Source organism: Lithobates pipiens, unplaced genomic scaffold (genome assembly GCF_037356315.1).
Source record: "Lithobates pipiens isolate NorthernLeopardFrog02 unplaced genomic scaffold, aLitPip1_a1.2 Scaffold_16, whole genome shotgun sequence".
Lineage (NCBI taxonomy): Eukaryota > Metazoa > Chordata > Amphibia > Anura > Ranidae > Lithobates > Lithobates pipiens.
Window position 1 is genome coordinate 246478489 of NW_027507748.1, and position 19085 is coordinate 246497573.

Consider the following 19085-nt stretch of genomic DNA (forward strand, 5'->3'; position numbering starts at 1 on the left):
TTCGTGTAACCTGTTTTTCCTGACCTCTCGTGAACTGATCTCTTGTGTACCGACTCGGCTTGTTCTGATTACGTTGTCTGCAGCCCGCCCTGATCTTGGCTCACTATCCGGCTCTCCTTTGCTTCATCCATCCTTGTCTAACAGTGTCTTCTGGTACTTCCCTAGCGAGCAGGGTGAACCCGGGGGTCGTGACCTGGGGTCAGCACGTAGCTAAGACCAAAACCTTGTGAGGGGGTCCCTGGCAGAATACTGGCTGGCCCTTAGACTCCACGCCCTGGGGAATCCTGTGTCACCTGCTCGCCTGTGGGCTCACGGTAAGTAGTACCGTGACAAGGGAGACACAAATAACGCAGACCGTCATCAGAGGCGAGGACCTATACTGCTGCCTGCAGTACAGTGTGCCAAAAAGTGGCATCCTCTTGCCATTCCAAATTCACCTTATAGAAATTAGTGAAGGTACCGACGACCAAGTTGTGGACTTGCAAAAAACTTGGGAGTCATAAAGGCTTGGTAAAGCACTGCGCATGAAGCGCTTACTGTCCTGATAGAGTGCACCCTAAAAGAAACAGGTGAAAATCCTGATGATTTCGACGCTGCCTGCCCTATCCTTGAGCCTCCTGGTAGCGCAACAAACATCAGTTTCCCGTATCTGAGCAGCTACCTCAGATAGGCCTTGACTGCTCTCATTCTAACCAGAGAGTGTAACCATTTTAATAGCTGATTTTAACGCTGCCTTCCTATTCCTAAGATCTTCTGGCAGCACAACAAAACGTTTTCAGATAGAACTTTAACTGCTCTAACTATATTGAGAAAGTGATAACTTTACTTCAGCAGAACGAGGTTCTAGTAAAAAGGAAAGTAAGTAACGTCTTGATTCAAATGAAAACTAGATCCTTTTTAGGAAAACAAGGCTGGGTGGGGATTTAACATCAACCTATCCCCAAGAATAATTAGGTATGAATCTATATACAAGATAGCTGCCAAACTCTCTTGTGGAGGCTACTGCAACCAAGAACACCAATTGCCCTGTTAGAAGGATCAAGGAATATGGTGCATCGGCCCAAGGAGCTGCCCCTGTAAGCCAACAAGACTAGACTCAATCCTATGGGCACAAGGGCGACCTAACTGGCAGCACATTACTCTTTGTATAAAGACCCGGATCAAGGGAATGGGAATCAAGTGGCCCTTGGAAAAATGACTGACAATGCCGAGATCTGACCCTTGATGGTACTCAAGGCTAGCTTCATTTCTGCTTCCAGCTGTAGGAAGGCAAGAATTCAACCTATGCCATACATCCGAGGATGTCATCCTTTGGTTTCATAACAGGAAAATAGGCTCTCCAGACCCTATAATAAATGGTCTTAGAGGCTGGCTTCTTGCATTAATCAGGGTAGATACCACTGAACCTGAAAGCCCCCGATTATTTGCAATGTGGGCTTCAACAGCCAAACCATTTAACTTAGCGATTTGTAAGGCAGGATGGAATACCAGTCTGGACAAGAGGGAAGAGTCCATGGTTTCCCTACTGCCAACGTTATGATCTCTGTATATCAGGATCTTCTGAGCCATGCCGGGCTACTAGTATTACCGCAAGCAGCTGAACTGGGAGAAATGCATAAATCAGTGGAAAAAAACTGATCCACAGGGTCACAAATGCATTCCGTATGCAAGTGGACCCCTTGTTCTTGATACAAAGCTGTCCAACTTCTTGTTGAACCTGGATGCCCGTAAATCTCCTTTTTCTGACATCTGGTCAGAAAAATTTGGGGTGTAGAGACCATTTGTTGATGGCTGCAGAGAACTGCCTGCCAATTCTCCATTTCACAAAATAAAGACTGCCGATAGGCTGTGTGTCCTCTAGTGCCTCCTTGGTAAAATGAAGTAAAGCACTAGTGTGGCTTTGTCGGATTGTACTCTGACAGAACAACCCTGAATCTCAACGTCCAGGCCGAGCAGTGGTCTATTCCAGGGCTGGTCTCCATCCCTAGAGGTCAGCCTTCCTAGCCACCACCTCACAGGTAACTGGCTTGAAGGATCTTCCCTTTTGCCAATCTTTTGATTTAAGAATCACAAACTGAGCCTCTCTGCCTGTCTCTGCTTGTACCAATGACCCCAACCTCTGCGCCTGCTGCTCTCATATCTGCTCTCATAACTTCTATTAATTACTTCCATCCGCTCTGTACCATTATAATAAATGTCCCTGCGCCTGTGTTCTGTAAAATAATCTGCCCGATTGTACCTATATGAGCGTGGCTCCAGTCGCTCAGCTGATTGCCGGATCTCTCTCTCCCCCTCTGTTCCGGTTGATGTCAGTGGGAGGGCTTGGCCCCACCCACTGCAGCTGTGAGCTGGAGAGAGAAGAGAGGAGTAAAATCAGCTGAGCGCCTGGAATGTAGCTTATAACGGTATAATCGGGGAGATTTTTTTTTACAGAACACAGGCACAGGGAAAAAAATAAAATAATCAAATCCATCTAGTTCAACTAATAGACCTAATAGAAAAAATAAATGAATTGAAACCCTCCATACACAAAAGCCTAAATCCAAAATTGATCCAGATGAAGGCAAAAAAAAACCCAATGAAGCATGGTCCTATATTCTCCAGCAGGGAGAGTCAGGAAAGTCCCAAAGACCCAATATCTCTCTATAAAGAGGCCTGTCCTGGCCCATGCTATCACAATAGATGTTGCTCATCCCTTGTAATAGCAAAAAAAATGAAAATAAATAAAGGGACAGTGTAAAAAAAAAAATGTAAACAAAATAAATAATGTAAAAAAAAAAGTGCCCCCGACCCCTCCATGCTCAAGTGCAGAAGCGAATGCACATGTAGGTCCCACACAGGTATGTAAATGGCACTGGCATCACACATGCGAGGTACTACCACAAACGTCTGCACAAAAGCAATCGCCAGACCTCCTGTGCAGCACTGCCAATGGATAATTGAATGTACGGTAGATTGTCGCAGCTCCATGGGCATGCGCAATTTTAAAGCCAGACATGTTTGGAATCTATTTACTCAGCGTAGCAATCTTTTATGTTACAAGAGAAACTGGTATTATATTGTGCTGTTTTCACTAAAATTCATTAACCACTTTAGCCCCTGAAGATTTTCGCCGTTTTTTTTTTTAAAAGCCAGCAGCTACAAATACTGCAGTTGCTGACTTTTAAAATAAGGACACTTACCCACCCAGCGCGCCCGTGATGTCGGCACCTGAAGCCGATCTCTCGATCGTCTCTCGGGTGCTGCCGCCGCCATCTTGGGTATGGGTATCAGGAAGTGGAGCCTTGCGGCTTCATTTCCCAGTTCCCTACTGCGCATGCGCGAGTCGCGCTGCGCAATAAGGATGGTCCCCGCTGTCTCTGGGATCCGTGTGTTTCCCACCAGACAGCGGGGGACCTTTGCAAAGGGGCATAAATATCCGTAGATTCTGCGGATATCTATGCCGGAAGTGGGTGCAGATACCTGTACTGTACAGGTACCTGCACCCCCCTCCCCCCTGAAAGGTGCCAATTGTGGCGCCGGAAGGGGGGGGGGGTTCCAATGAGCGGAAGCTCCACTTTAGGGTGGTATTTTAACTGACCATATGATGTCGTGTGATGCTGTACCCAAACCCAAATGACGTCTTTTTTTTCCCCCACAAATAGAGCTTTCTTTTGGTGGTATTTGATCACCTCTGTGGTTTTTATTTTTTGCGCTATAAACAAAAAATACTTTTTGGAAAAAAAACTATATTTTTTACTTTTTTTGCTATAATAAATATCCCACAAAAATATATGTAAAAAAATGTCTTCCTCAGTTTGATAAAAATCAAAAGAACAAGGACAGGAGTTGCCTTACCTTTGTCACCACTTTCTCCAGAGAGTTTAATCAGTTCAAACAGATTGTCAATAAACATCTTCCCATTCTTTATGGTGACAAGGACCTAATAGATGTGCTTTCTAAAGGGTGTAATTTCTCTTGTCGTCGTGCCCCAACTGTAGGTAACTCTTTTTTGCCCAGTCTACATCAAACCACCACCATTTCCAAAAAGTGGCTCAGTACTAATAGCTCATATAGTTGTGTTTTGAATACTTGTAGGTATTGTAACAAACATAATAAGAATCACAAGTCTATCACCTCATACAATAATAAGGTATTTCCTATTAAGGACTTTATAAATTGTAGTACCCAATATGTAGTCTACATGATAGAATGTGATGTTTGTAAATTGCAATATGTAGGATGCACCACTAGGCCCCTTCGCACAAGGATTAGCAAACATTACAACGGAGCAGCATATAGTAATAAGAGAAGGTTATCCAAAGTATCTAAACACTTCAAATTTACACATGGTAGTAACATGGATTCGTTCTCTTTCTCTGCAGTTCAAAAAATCAAAATGTCGGTACGTGGAGGAGACAAGCACAAAAGGCTACTGGAACAGGAAGTTAAGTGGATTTTCCTGTTGGGGACACCCCCCCCCCCCACAGGTATGAACCACAGATGGGATGTGGATCTATTTCTCAAATGAGATCATCCTATCCCATCTTCAGTTTTATTGTCATCTGCATCAGTTTTTGCCTTTTTGTCCCAGTAGGTTCCTTCTGTGCTTGTTTTTCTGCCTTCTATTTTTCCCTCCTTTTCTCTTTTTTTCCTTTTTTTTTGTTGATCCTGTCCTAGATTGAATCCCTCTTTTATGATCCTGCCATAAATCGAATCCCTCTTTTTTCATCCTGTCATAGGTTGAATCCCTCTTTTTTGATACTGCCATAGATTGCATCCCCCTTTTTTTTGATGCTGCCATAAATTGAATCCCCTTTACTATGAACTTGCCATAAATTGAATCCCTATTTTTTGATTATGTCATAAATTGAATCCTTCTTTTTTGATCCTGCCATAATTGAATTCCCTTTTCTCTGATACTGCCATAGATTAAATCTCTCTTTTTGATCCTGCCATGGGTTGTATCCCGCTTTTTTGATCCTGCCATGGATTGCATCCCCCTTTTTTGATCCTGCCATGGATTGCATCCCTCTTTTTTGATCCTGCCATCGATTGAATCCCTTTTTCTCTGGTCCTGCCATAGACTGAATCCCTCTTTTTTGATCCTGCCATGAATTAAATCCCTCTTTTTTGATCCTGCCATAAATTGAATCCCTCTTTTTTGATCCTGCCATAAATTGAATCCCTCTTTTTTGATCTTGCCTTATATTGAATCCCTCTTCTTTGAGCCTGCCATAGATTGAATCCCTCTTTTTTGGTCCTGCCATAGATAGAATCCCTCTTTTTTGATCCTGCCATGAATTGAATCTCTCTTTTTTGATCTCGCCTTATACTGAATCCCTCTTTTTTGATCTTGCCTTATACTGAATCCCTCTTTTTAGATCCTGCCATAGGTTGAATCCCTCTTTTTCAATCTTGCCATGAATTGCTTCCCTCCTTTTTTGATCCTGCCATTAATTGATTCCATCCTATTTTTTTTCTGCCATTTGTCTTGACTTTGATTTGTGTTGTTGTCGCTGGGTGTTTTGCTTGAGCATGGGTCTGCATTTTCGCCTTCTTCTGGGAGGTGCAATTCTCCCTTGGAGTGATGGGGCCCTGGTGTCTCGGGTGGTATTTTTTCTGCACGCTTCTTCTTGGCTCAAGGGGGTAACTTTTTGTATTACCCTTCTTTCCTCTCCCCTTTCTCATGCTGGCTAAACACAGGTATAGTCACTAACCACTTGAATAATTGGTGGTATCAATTAAAGATGGTTTCCGCCAGGACCCACAGGGACCTGCTCCTGGCGCCCCCCTGCCTGTTGATATAGGCCACCACTGAGGAGTTGCCCGAGTAGACCTGCACATGCGGTCCCTGGAGTTCTTTCTGAAAGGCTCTGAGTTCCAAGGCAATTGCTCTCAGCTCCCTCCAGTTCAAGGACCTCTTTGTGTCCTCTCTCCCCCAGGCACTTTGCGCTTTCTAGGTGCGCCCCCCAACCAGTGCCACTCGTATCGGACGTGATGGTCCCACTCCAGGCCTTGAGACAGATTTGACTTTTGACTTGACAAGTATATCAGGGAGTACAGGGACCCCTGACTGTGGTCCCAAACCCCCAGGATGAATAGTTGCAAAGGGAGAAAGTGCAGCCCTGCCCACTGCACTGCCAGAAGCGTGGATGTTAGTAAGCCCAGAGCCGACATAAATTGTCTTATCGAGACCTGGCAGCTGCCTGGAGGAATAACATTGCCCTGTCCACCTTCTGGATCTTCTCTAGGGGAAGGAAGATCTTTCATTTTGTTGATTTTTTTCCTAGTGATATCAAGAATAATATTATTATGTTTTGGTTTTTTTGGCCAAGTTACCACAACACATTATCGCATAGTTTTTAAGATCAAACATACAACTATGTTGGTGCCCCTTGTCAATTTGACATTGTATTTTTTTAAATGTTACTGGCTACTCCCAAACTGTCATTTGCATTAAAAAAAGAAAACAAATACAATTAGACATGCTATCTGCCAATATAACTTAACCAAAAAGTACATTCTATGCATCCAAAAATATAGAAAATCGTTATTCAACCAAAAAATAATGTCAAAGCAATAACTCCAAGGCCAATAATAAATAACACGTTATACCTCCTCCAATTCCGCAACATGTCTGGTTGACGAACAGCTGTTCAGAAATAAAACTGAAAAGCACGAAATGAAAAGCGCAAAATGAAAAGCGCGAATCGACACACGAGGTTATCTGAGATTAAAACCAATCTTCACCCTTCACAGTGGGCTCCGAAACCTTCAGGAACAGGGGAACCTAGAGGTTACTCACAATCCGGGACCTGCAACAGCACCCTGCCAGTAAAAACATTATGGCCTTACTACCAAAAAGTACTGGATCCCAGGGTCCAGCTCTGTAAAAAGAGAAGCATTCGCAGGCAAAACCTTGCTTCTTTGGACATGAGGCCCGGGTACCATTCCTTAGGCCCATTAAAAGACACTTTGAACGGATCCGGTCAGCGTGGCTAGCCCGAGCAAGGATTGCTCCAGTGGAGCTCAGCACAGCACATCTTTAACCGTGACCAACACCTTAGACACTGGCGAAAAAATTGAGGTCCCAGCAATGGGAGGGGTTATATAGGGAGTGCACTTCTGGCCTTAATGCGTGCCAGTGTCCATCACCTACTGGTGGCCTATTAACCCACATAGTAACTACTATTGCTCTGTGTCCCCTGATGTATGAAAAGAAAAAAAAAGCTTCAATATTGCTTTAAAAGTTCACTCTCTGCAACAGTCTTGGATTTAAATGAAGACCTGCAAGCTACAGCTACGAGACTGGGGGGGGGGGGGGGGGGGGGGTATAACAGCTACATATTATGATAAGGCTATAATAGTGCTATATCAAGAGTGGATTAACATCTGTCAATGTGCATTATGACAATTACAAAAGTGAATAAACAATTATCAATACATTTTCCAGTGACTATAATTAAATAAAGTGCATTAGTGATATCAGTGCAAACAGAGTTTTGTCTTTGTGAAAAAAAAAAAGTGCTCTTGTGCGGCTTTTTTTTTTTTTTACAAAGAAAAGACTCTGTACACTTATATCACTAATGCACTTTTTTTTTTATATTAAACAGGTAATGTTTATTGAACATTATTGCAGAGATTACAATCACAGTGGCATACACCGAACATTCAAAAAGGTGTTGCGTCATAACCTTAACAATAGATAAGAAACATTTCTCCATTACAGTAGCCATTATGTATCACTTCCAAGGAAAGTCCTAACATTGACATAGTATTTACTGTAATATGACATCAAATTCCCTCATCACACGTGGCAGCCTCCTGCAGCCATTTATCCCATATTCTATGATATTTTGCTGGGCAACCTCTATTTTGATATAAGAATTTTTTGTATGGGAGCGTAGAATTAACTTCCCGTTTCCAGTCCTCAACCCGGGGTGGCAGGGGCCTCATCCACTGTCTAGCTATCACCTTTCGAACAGAAAACAAAGTTTCCTGCAGGAAAGTGTTAGTAATTTTATCTAATACATCAGGAAATATCCGTAGTAGACAGGGTTTGGGGTCGAGAGCCAAGGGCGAGCCCATAACATCATGTAGGAATGACACTACTTGTTTCCAAAGTTCCTGTAGTTTGGGGCAAGACCATATAAGATGGAAGAACGTCCCAGTCTCTAGAGTACACATCGGGCAGAGCACAGATTGATTCGTATTATATTTGGCGGTCCTGAGGGGGGTGAGGTATGCTCTATGCACTATATAGATCTGAGAAAGCCTGTCTTGGAGCCTAGGGGACACCAACTTGCATGTCTCCAGGGCCTCCTCCCACTCCTCATCCGTCAGCTCACCCACATCGCCCTCCCAGCGGGACTTCAGAGCATACGCTAGTCTCGCCGAGACGGGGGCCGTAAGCATACCATAAAAGCATGAGATTAGCTTTTTGGGATCAGTATCCTTCACTATGGCGACAATAGGATTGGGAGCAGGCCGAGGCAATGACTGCAGAAACTGTGCTCCAAGTGCATGTTGAACCTGTAGGTATTGATATAGCATAGTGTTTGGAATACCAAATTCCTCCTGCAGCGCCTGAAACGTTTTAATAGTACCATGGTGAATCAGGTGATGCAGGTAGTATACTCCCCTCGATACCCATAACTGAACACCCTGGATCTTTTGAAGTTCCGGCAGTTGTTTGTTATGCCAAAGTGGGGTATAGTCATTTGGTGATGCAACATTCAGTTTAGTGGATGCCAGATCCCAAATCCTTCTGTAATGAAAAAGCATGGAGTGTTTACCTGGCTCCCCAACAGAGCTCCCCGCCCCCGTCGAGATAGCAGCTATCGGATCATCTGCAATTTGTGCCCAAGTAGGGGAGAGAAGGGAAAGAAAATGTTGTTTATCAGTCTTGTCTACATGAAAAAGCTGAGATAGTTGTGAGGCAACAAAGTAATGGTTTAGATCTGGAAGAGCCATGCCCCCCATATCAGTCGGGCTTTTCAAAGCCTGCCAAGCAAGCTTGTGTCTATTATTCCCCCACACAAAGGGCCTAAGGAGACTTTCAAGGGATTTAAAATATTTCAGTGGCAAATATACCGGGGTATGCCACAGCACATACAGTAGTTTAGGTAAGAGGACCATTTTAATCAGATTAACATGCCCCCAAACCCCAAGGGGGAGGCGAGACCAGGCCTGAATCTTGGTACGCACCAGGGAGAATAATGGTTCTACATTCAGCGCAATGTAATCTGCTGGATTCCTAGAGACATATACCCCCAGATATTTAATAGTGTTAACTCGCTGAAGAGGCAGACTGGCCTGAGATTCTGACTGTGGAAAACTGTCAATAGGTCAAATTTGGGATTTTTCCCAGTTTATACGGAGGCCGGAAAAGCTACCAAACCACTCTATCATGTGTAGGGCCTTTGCGAGGGAAGGGCCCGAGTCCGCCAGGTATAGCAACGTGTCATCAGCGTATTGACTGATTTTTTCGGTTAGTCGACCCATCGTCAGTCCTCTAATCGCGGGGTCCGCACGAATCGATACCGCTAAAGGTTCAGCAGCCAATATAATAGCAGGGACAGTGGGCACCCCTGTCTGGTACCCCTACCAAGGCCAAACGCCCGGGAAGACCACCCATTCGCCACCACCTTAGCCGTTGGACGATGATACAGCAGCCTCACCCACCGGATAAAGTTCGGGCCAAAGCCGTATCCCGCTAGACACTTCCACAAGTACTCCCATTCCACTGAGTCAAATGCCTTAGCCGTGTCAAGTGCCACTACCACACGTTCACCCACCGCCTCATGTGTTGCCTGAAGATTCATAAAAAGCCTGCGTAGATTGAACAACGTATTCCGCCCCGGCATAAAGCCCGCCTGGTCAGCCTGAATCAGGCTAAGGATCACTCCGTTCAACCTAGTAGCGAGTATTTTAGCTAAAATCTTGATATCTACCTGCAATAGGGAGATTGAGCGGTATGATTCTGGGAAACCCGGATCTTTTCCTGGTTTGGGAATCAAAACTATTGTTGCCTCTCTCATGGACGGAGGCAATGTCAGTGTATCAAAAAGATTCCCGTAGAGGGCGAGAAGCCTAGGCGCCAGCACATCTTGGTATCGGGAATAAAATTCAATGGGGAGACCATCTGACCCCGGTGACTTGGATTTTGCAAATTCCGCAATAGCACCCACTATTTCATCGGTGGTCAGGGGAGCCTCCAGCACCTGCACCTGTTCCTCCGTAACTTGGGGGAGGGAAACCTGCGCCAAAAAGCTGTCCATCGGAGTGGTGTCGTCAGAGACTGTAGTGGTGTATAAGTCTGCAAAAAAGTCTCGAAATCTAGCTGTCACCTCGGAAGGGTCCGTGATCATTGTATCACCCTTACCCCGCAGAGAAATAACAACCGGGGGCCTGTCTTCCCTGTGCACCAAATATGCTAGCAACTTACCAGCTCTCTCCCCAGATTCAAAATATTTTTGTTTGGTAAAAAAAAGTTTCTGTCGGGCCTTGTCTTGGTGCAGCTGGGAAACCACTCTCGACTGTAGTCTAAGTGCGTCAGCGTTTGCCGTAGACGGGTCGTCTATGTAGGTGCGTTCCCTGGAGCTCAAATCTGCCTCAGCCTCAATAATGACAGTAGCCGAGTCAGCTTTGAGCCTATTAATGTGGGCAGTCAGCACCGATCGAGCGTGTAATTTAAATGTATCCCATACTGCTGGAGCTGAGGCCGTTTGGTCATTATCCTCAAAATTTTTTATCCACTCCGCCTCAATAGTGTCATCTTCGGGTAATAATGTCAGCCAGAACGGATTTAGCCGCCACGCCCGTGGAGGCCTACCCAGGGGTGCGTCAAGCACTACAGAGTAGGGGCTGTGGTCCGAAAGTAGTCTGGGGCAGAACAATACTTCTCTGAGTCTGGGAGTGAGTTGCTTAGATATTAGTATAAAATCAATACGGGAGAGAGAACCATGTGTGGGTGAGAAGCATGAATACTCCTGCTTTTGAGGGAATTTGTGTCTCCAAGTGTCCACAAGATGAACGGTGGTTATAAGCCTGGACAACCTAGTGGTCCCAGCTTGCCCCATCATCAACTCGGGGGGCTTGAGCCTATCCAGGGAGGGGTTAAGCGTAGTGTTGAAATCCCCCAGCCAGATAACAGGAACCGCCGGATGTCTGGACATAAAAGACAGTCCCTCTACAACCAGCGTCATGGTAAATGGAGGGGGGATATAAAAGGCCATAATAAGGTAGGGTTCCCCATACAATTTAGCATGTAGAAACACAAACCTGCCCTGTGGGTCAGTAAGAATTTCACAAAGTTCAAATTGGACAGACTTAGCTACAAGTACCGAAACCCCCCTCGAATGAGACGTGTAGGTGGAATGAAATGCCCACCCAATCCAAGGGCGTTTAAGGGCCATCTGCAGTCCACCCTCCACATGCGTCTCAACTAGCACCATCACTTCCGCCCTTTGCTTTTTGAGGAACGTGAAGGCTGCCGCGCGCTTAATTTTATTGCGCAGGCCCCTCACGTTCCAGGTAAGAAACCGTATAGATGCCATAAAGATTCATATAAAGTAATAAGTGCAGTCGGCCTACCCCCTAACAGTCCTCCTATAAACGCACCCCAATACTGTTGTGCTTGATCAAGCCCAAACAGGGGCTGCATAGGCAGTAATGGTAAAAAACATTCAATAAAAGCAACACTTAGTTCAGATACATACTTCAATATAGTTATAGTAATCTTCTGCATAGAAACTCTAACCAAACCACCCCCCTCCCCCCACCCTACCCTGCACCAACCCCAACTTGTGCGGGCATATTCCCTGAAAAACCAAACATGTCTGGCTGGGAAAACCAGTTTCATTAGATCAATAAAAAGGTTTAGAGCAATAAGTCTGAAAGAGGGTCGCGGCCACCGGTACCAGAGGGCAAGGCAAAGCAGAGCCCCCTGTATAACAGCACACAGTGGTGACCCGGGTAAATAGGCAAAAGTGTCAGTTGCTGTCCAGTCCCAGTGATCAGCTCCCTCATAACAAGAAGAAGTCCCAGCAGACAATGGAGCAGTGTTTCGCTGCACCGTGCAATTAGACCGTAGGCCCAACATGTCTCCCCTTGCTCCAGGAGGAAAAAGAAGAAAGAGAAAAAAAAAGGGGAAAACCAAAGTTCAAAGGTATGTAATGCATACCAAAGCACACAGGTATGTATTGCAGAAAAGGTCCCCCAACAGGGACACTAAGAAAAAAGGGAAAAAGTTGATCCATTAACGGTGACACCATCAGCTGGCGCAAATGTCCCGGAATCGGAAAGTTCCGCAGATCTCAAAGTAGAAAAGGGCATAAAGGTAACATACGCCTCAAGTGCAAGCACCCTGGCGATAATAGAGCAGCAAATAGAGATCAGGCAACCTGTCATAGTTCCAGGACACCAGGGGAGAAACAAAAAAAAAAGGGGGTGTTAGCTCACACGTCCCAAAGGGTCTCAGGCAGCTCCATCTTGAGGCACTCTGCGTTCCAGCCATGCTATGACCTCTCTGGGTTGTTCAAAGAAGAGCGCCCGGTCTCCCGCCTCCACCCTGAGGCGCGCTGGGAATAGCATAGAGTATTTCACTTGCTGTGCACGTAGTAATCTTTTGGCCTCCATGAAACTCTGACGGCGTTTCTGGACGTCCGCGGGAAAATCTGGGAAGATTGCAACTTTAGTATTGCCCACAGGGATATTACCCTTTTCCCGAGCCATGCGGAGTGCAGCATCTCTGTCCTTATAATTCAGGAGTTTTGCAATAAAGGTGCGTGGAGGTGCACCCTGCGGTGGAGGCCTGGCAGGCATACGATGCGCGCGTTCAACCGCCAGCATGGGGGAAAAAGACTCTCTGCCATAGGTACTTATCAGCAATTGTTCCAGAAAAGTTGTGGGGTCCTTACCTTCAGCTCCCTCCGGAAGACCAATCAATCGGATGTTGCATCTGCGTATGCGATTTTCCATTTCGTCCTGTTTAGCAATCAGGAGATCTATTTGCTTCTGCATGTGGTCAGCATCATTTTGCAGTGGTGGGAGAGCGTCTTCCACATTACTGATACGGGTCTCAGTGTCCCTCACCCGGTCCCGCAGTTTCTGAAAGTCTTGCCTCAATAAAGATATGTCCGTTTGCACTTCCTCAATTTGGGATGTGAGGGACGTGCGGCACAATGTAATGGCTTCAAGAAGCCTGTCTGTGTCTCCCGCCACACGCGGCCCTCCCGGCTCCTCCGCACCGCCATTTTCCACCCCCTCCTCACTCACATGCCGGCGGTATTGTGACAACCGCGCCGCCGCCGATTGTCGGGATTTCGAGGGAGACATATGTGCCGGAATGGAGGGACGCCTGCCTGACGTGTTTAGGTGAGTATCGGTGCTGTGGTGTCACAGGATCAGCGTGGGAGACAGGATTCCTCGGCGGAGCTCCGGAGACACGCGTCCTACTCCATGCAAGGTCAGGCCACGCCCCTATCACTAATGCACTTTATTTAATTATAGTCACTGGAAAATGTATTGATGGATGTTTATTCAGCTTTGTAATTGTCATAATTCCCATTGACAGATATTTATCCACTTTTGATATATCATGATTATATCCTTGTCATAATATTTAGATGTTATACCTAGGAGTAGTTATAACTAGGAGTGGGGGGGGGGGGGGAGGGGGGTAAACCGTGCTAGACTTGAAAAATAAATATAACAATAAAGATAAAAATCACAAGGCTGCTGCTCAACTGTGGGATACACACACACACTCAATAGAAAAGGAAAATAGAGCTGCTCCAAGAAATAAAGGTAACTGTCACAATTGTCAGTAAACAGTACTACATTCACCATAAGGTTTTTCACGTATTAGGTTGATAAAAGTCCACAGAAAAATAAATGTTTTTGTGCTGAAAGTGAATCTCTCAGCATCAAATAAATGCACCACGGTGATTCCACACAAGTATTAAAATGTGCCCAGCCACCGACAAAAGATTGCGCTTACCAGATGGTAAAAGCGTAAGGAGCGTTATGGTAAAAGCCAATCGCAATCTCTCACTTGTACCAGATGTCTTGCTTTCACAGGGGCGACATTTCATATACTGTAGGTCACTATGGTGCTCCACACTCCCATTACCAAGCAATGAATATGCTCAGAAAAGAAAGTAAAACTTCCCATGGCGTAAAACCATTAATATTCTTTAATCATAAAAAGAGATGCACTTACATAAAAAAAGTATATCCAATCATGTAAATACAAGCCGGCCGGCAAACACGGGAGCCCGTCCTCCTCTTGTACAGGGTGGTGGAGTCACAGCGTCCACAACGCACCACCATTTTATATAGCCAGGCCTTGTTCTGAAATGTAGAGGTCTGACCAAAACCTCCATCTTATCTGTGGGCAAAATCACTATTCTATATAGCGTACTATAAGGGCAAAAGAGTGTCTTGTAACAGTCAAAATCACCCTACATAGTAATTGACAGTTACTAGAAAATACAATAAAAAACAGACTAAAGGAACCTAGAGGATTGAAAAATACATTTTTGTCGGTGCCATATATATTAAACCCTTACATCATTAGCTCCTATGGCAATGCATGCCAATGGATAAATTACCTTTAATGAACCCCATTGGAAATATGGGGAAAAAATATATACTAATAATAAATTCCGTGTAAAAAATAAATTAAATATAAAAAATAAAAACAAATACATTGTGCTCATTATTTAATTAATGTAAATAATCAAAAGTGAACAGATGTATATTTTTTTATTTAGAAATATATAATGATAATAATAAAATAAAATAAAAAGTGAATGATATGAATGAAGTGATAAAGATACAAATTCATTCATCTAAATTAGTATATTATTATTCCAAACGTAATTATATAAAAAATGCACAAAAAAATTATGAAAAAATATATTTTGAAAAAATATATTTTGTGATAAAATATATTTTGTGATAAAATATATTTTTGTGAATCATATTGTTGTGGTGATGGATTATACCAACCCCCTATTACACAACTCCCCCCCCCCCACACCTCCCACCCCCCTCACCTGACTACCCCCTACTTTTTTGTGTGCAAAAATATTATAAAAAATTAGTGACCTGAAATTAGTGTAGAAATGAAATACACCAACTCCTACTTAACCCCCACCACCCCCCTCTATTCACCCCCCCCCCCACCCATAGAAATCTCTCCACCTTCGAGTAATGCATCAAGACCATAAATCATATAAAATTATATAAATATATAAATATAATGCGGAAAATTTAACCACTATGGTCTACCATCATGACCTTAGAGGGGATATATATTACAAAGGCATACCTCCACGTCTCAGATCAAGTTTACAAATATTAAACAATAAAACGTAACCAAAAAATCATTATTTTTAGGAATTGTCTATGAATGCATTAACATCTGTATCAATATTGAGTCCATATGGAACATAAGACTTCAAACAATGGATCCATGTAATTTCCAACTTGGATATTTCCCCCACTAGCGAGCTCCCTCGCCAGTATGGTTTGAACTTGCCGATACCCAAAAACAAAGTCTTTGAAGGGTCTTTATTATGTTTTAACAAATAATGCTTGGATACCGAATGTTTGGGGAACCCTATCAATATATTTGCGATGTGTTCATTTAAACGCACCTGTAGTGGGCGCTTGGTATGTCCCACATATTGCAGTCCACACGGGCACTGCAACATGTAGACCACACCCGTCGTAGAACAGGTAATACATGGTTTAATAATGTGATTCCTCTGTGTAACTGTAGAGGTAAAGTTGGTAGTATGTTCATATATTGAGAGAACAAACGCCGCATTTTCCACACCTATAATAACCTGTTAGCTGGTCAAAAAAACCTCTGCTCGTTTTTGGCGGATCAATAACATTGGGGGCCAATTGATGTCTTAAGGAAGGGACACCCCTAAATACCATTCTAGGTCTATCAGGTGGGACACTTTTTAATACGGCATCATTATTGACAATATGCCAATGTTTGTTCACCAAATGTTTTATACTCTTATATTGTAGAGAATAGGTGGTCACGAAGGGGACGTTTTCCTGAAAACCATCATCCCTCCTTGGGCCCCTTTCTCTCAACAAATCTGCTCTATCCATATTAGAAATGGTCTCCAGAGTTTCGGCCAAAAAGATGTACTCATAGCCCTTTTCCAAAAATCTGGAGGTAAGGACATCGGCTCGAATCGGAAACTCCCCTGCATAAGAGCAATTCCGCCTCAGCCCATATATTGACTTTTGGGGACTGCTCTGAGCCAGGGGGCATGATGACAACTATCGGTGGGAATAAAGGAATTTCTGTCTGTCCCCTTAAAGAAGGTAGAAGTGACAAATACCCCATCTTTCATAGAAATATTTAAATCCAAAAAATTTATTCCAACCTGACTCATCTCGTAATTCAATTGAATTCCCCTTTGATCATTATTAAGGGATTGTAAAAAGCTCAAAAGGTCACAAACTTGGCTGTCCCATAGGAGGAGGATGTCATCTATGTACCTTGCCCACAGGACCAGTTGTGGAATGTCCTGGGCATAGATGACATCCTCCTCCCTCTTGGCCATTAACAGCAACTCCCATAACCTGTCTATAAAATTGGTGGTTAAACCAAAAATAATTATGAGAAGCTGCAAACCTAAGCAATGTCATAAGAAATGCAACCTGTTCTTTAGGGAGAATGGGTAGGGGTACATTGTACCCCATACTCATTCACATAGGGTGGGGGGCCGGGATCCGGTGCCCCTTATTAAAGGGGGCTCCCAGATTCCGATAAGCCCCCCGCCTGCTGACCCTGACAACCAATGGCCAGGGTTGTTGGGAAGAGGCCCTTGTCCTGGGGACAAGGTGACACGCGGCCCCCCTTCCCCAAGGCACCCCCATGTTGAGGGCACGCAGCCTGGTACGGCTCAGGAGGGGGGGCGCTCGCTCGTCCCCACCCCCTTTCCTGACTGGCCGGGCTGCGTGCTCGGATAGGGGTCTGGTATGGATTTTGGGGGGGACCCCACGCCATTTTTTCCGGCGAAGGGGATCCCCTTAAAATCCCTGCCAGACCTAAGGGCTTTTTTTTACATTTAGCGTGGAGTTCTCCCTTGAGATTCATACCACAGAGTGCCTGGTATTGGCAGGAATCCAATTCGGATCCCCGCGCCAGTGTCAACCCGGCCAGCAATGCTTGTCGCTTATCGGGAAAGGAAAATAAAAATGTTTCCTTTCCCGATGCGAGCCAGCTCGGCGCTGGCTCCCGCGACGGAGCTCGTAGGGTGTCAATCTCGCCGCACAATATCGCGGTCACCTACTGTACTTGTCGTACAGTTTGTGCTGTGCAGGGGCTTGGTGTTGGGGTTCTAGCTTTGACCCAAGCCCAGTCCATGAACAGGGTGGGGAGGAGTTCATGGACCAAGAATTGGTTGCTCCAGCGTGATCAATTCTCTCATATGCTTCTGCCATCATTCAGGTCCTGCAGAAGGACTATATTAGGGTAAGTTTTCTTCTTTAACATCACATTCTATGTATTTAATGTTTGCTAATGTATTGTATTTCTTTCATCATTCCCTAATTACCATGATTGGAATATGCTGTGAATGTCCCCTTTGTCCTCTGCTTGCTGTAAGCTTTTAATGCTCCTTTTTTGGCCTACATGCATATTTGCCTTCACTAACCTCCCCACAGCATGCTATCCTGGGTCCATATACACCTAGCCTAGTCACTTAATGTATTTTGTCAGTTCCATTGTACTGCTTTACCCTAAACGCTCCCTAAAATGTGTACAAATTTTATGTGTGTCCTTAAATTCAGGCAGAGTGCAAGAGGCTTTTTTTTGTGTGTCCCAAACGCAGCTTGAACCCCTCCAAAATGTTTACAGTGGGCCATCAGAGGGGGCGAAGAATCTGATACGTGAACCTTATATTCTTGTCTTGAAATACTCCTTAAAATAAATGTTATACTGATGTTAGTCAAGGATGTTTTTGTCTAATCTGCTTGCAATGTTATGTGCAAAAGTACTAATATTTTTTTAATGTTTTGACTCCACAGTTTCCTTCAATGCCACAGGAATGGCAGACCGTGACATCCCATTTTGCTGACCGTTACGACTTTCCCAACTGTGGAGGGGCTATAGGTTGGAAGCACGTCCACATTGTGCCACCACCCCATTCGGGGTCTTACTTTTATAACTATAAGGGGTTTAATAGTATAGTGTTAATGGTGGTGGTGTCGGCACAATATGAGTTCCTCTATGTGGATGTGGGGAATAATGGCTGGATGTCGGATGGAGGAGTCTTCACCCAGACGGAGTTTTACCAACATCTCCAGACTGGTGGCCTGGCATTGCCACCTGATGCGGACAACGTTGAAGGACTCACGTTCATCTTTATTGCTGATGAAGCATTCGGTCTGGGCGAGCACCTGATGAGGCCATTCCCCCAGAAGATCCTCACCCCAGAGAGGAGGGTTTTTAACTACCAACTGGCCACAGTGAGAAGAGTCATTGAGAATACCTTTGGGATAATGGCCAACCGGTTCTGCCTGTTTCTGATAGCAATGCATATGGTGGACTACAAAATCAACCACATCATCTTATCCTGCTGCTTATTGCACAATTATTTAAGGAAAAATGCCCAAAATTATATTGCCTCAGTTGGGCCTGGGGCCGGACTTCCTGAGAAACGGGACTGGATAGTGGATCGGGGCTGGATACTGTCCGTCCTGGCTTGGCATCCCAAAGTGCCCATGAAGTTCGCCAGAAATATGTAAATTATTTTAGGGGTAGGGGGGCCATTGCTTGCCAGACAATGTGTAAATATTTTTTTAATAAAAAGAAAAAAGGATCTGATAAAATCTTGAATTTTCTCTATTGCTTGTGTTTGCTTTTGGCTGTCTCCTATGATCTCCTAGTGCACTTGTAGTGCCAAGTGGATTTTCCTTTAGTAAATAATCCCCACTGTTACTATAAACACAAAATTACTTCAAAAACTGGTATTGAGCATTGAAAGTAGAAGCCACACATTGTTGATTAGTAAAGTTTTTATTCTATGCATATTCACATGTGATTTATAAAATTTTGGTGTAAA

General features: G+C 44.4%; 1 protein-coding gene across 5 annotated transcripts in view; it reads right to left on the bottom strand.

The window, feature by feature from the left end:
- Positions 1-19085, bottom strand: part of PLEKHA6 (pleckstrin homology domain containing A6) — a 1584742-nt gene that overhangs the window by 259807 nt on the left and 1305850 nt on the right. The window lies entirely within an intron of this gene.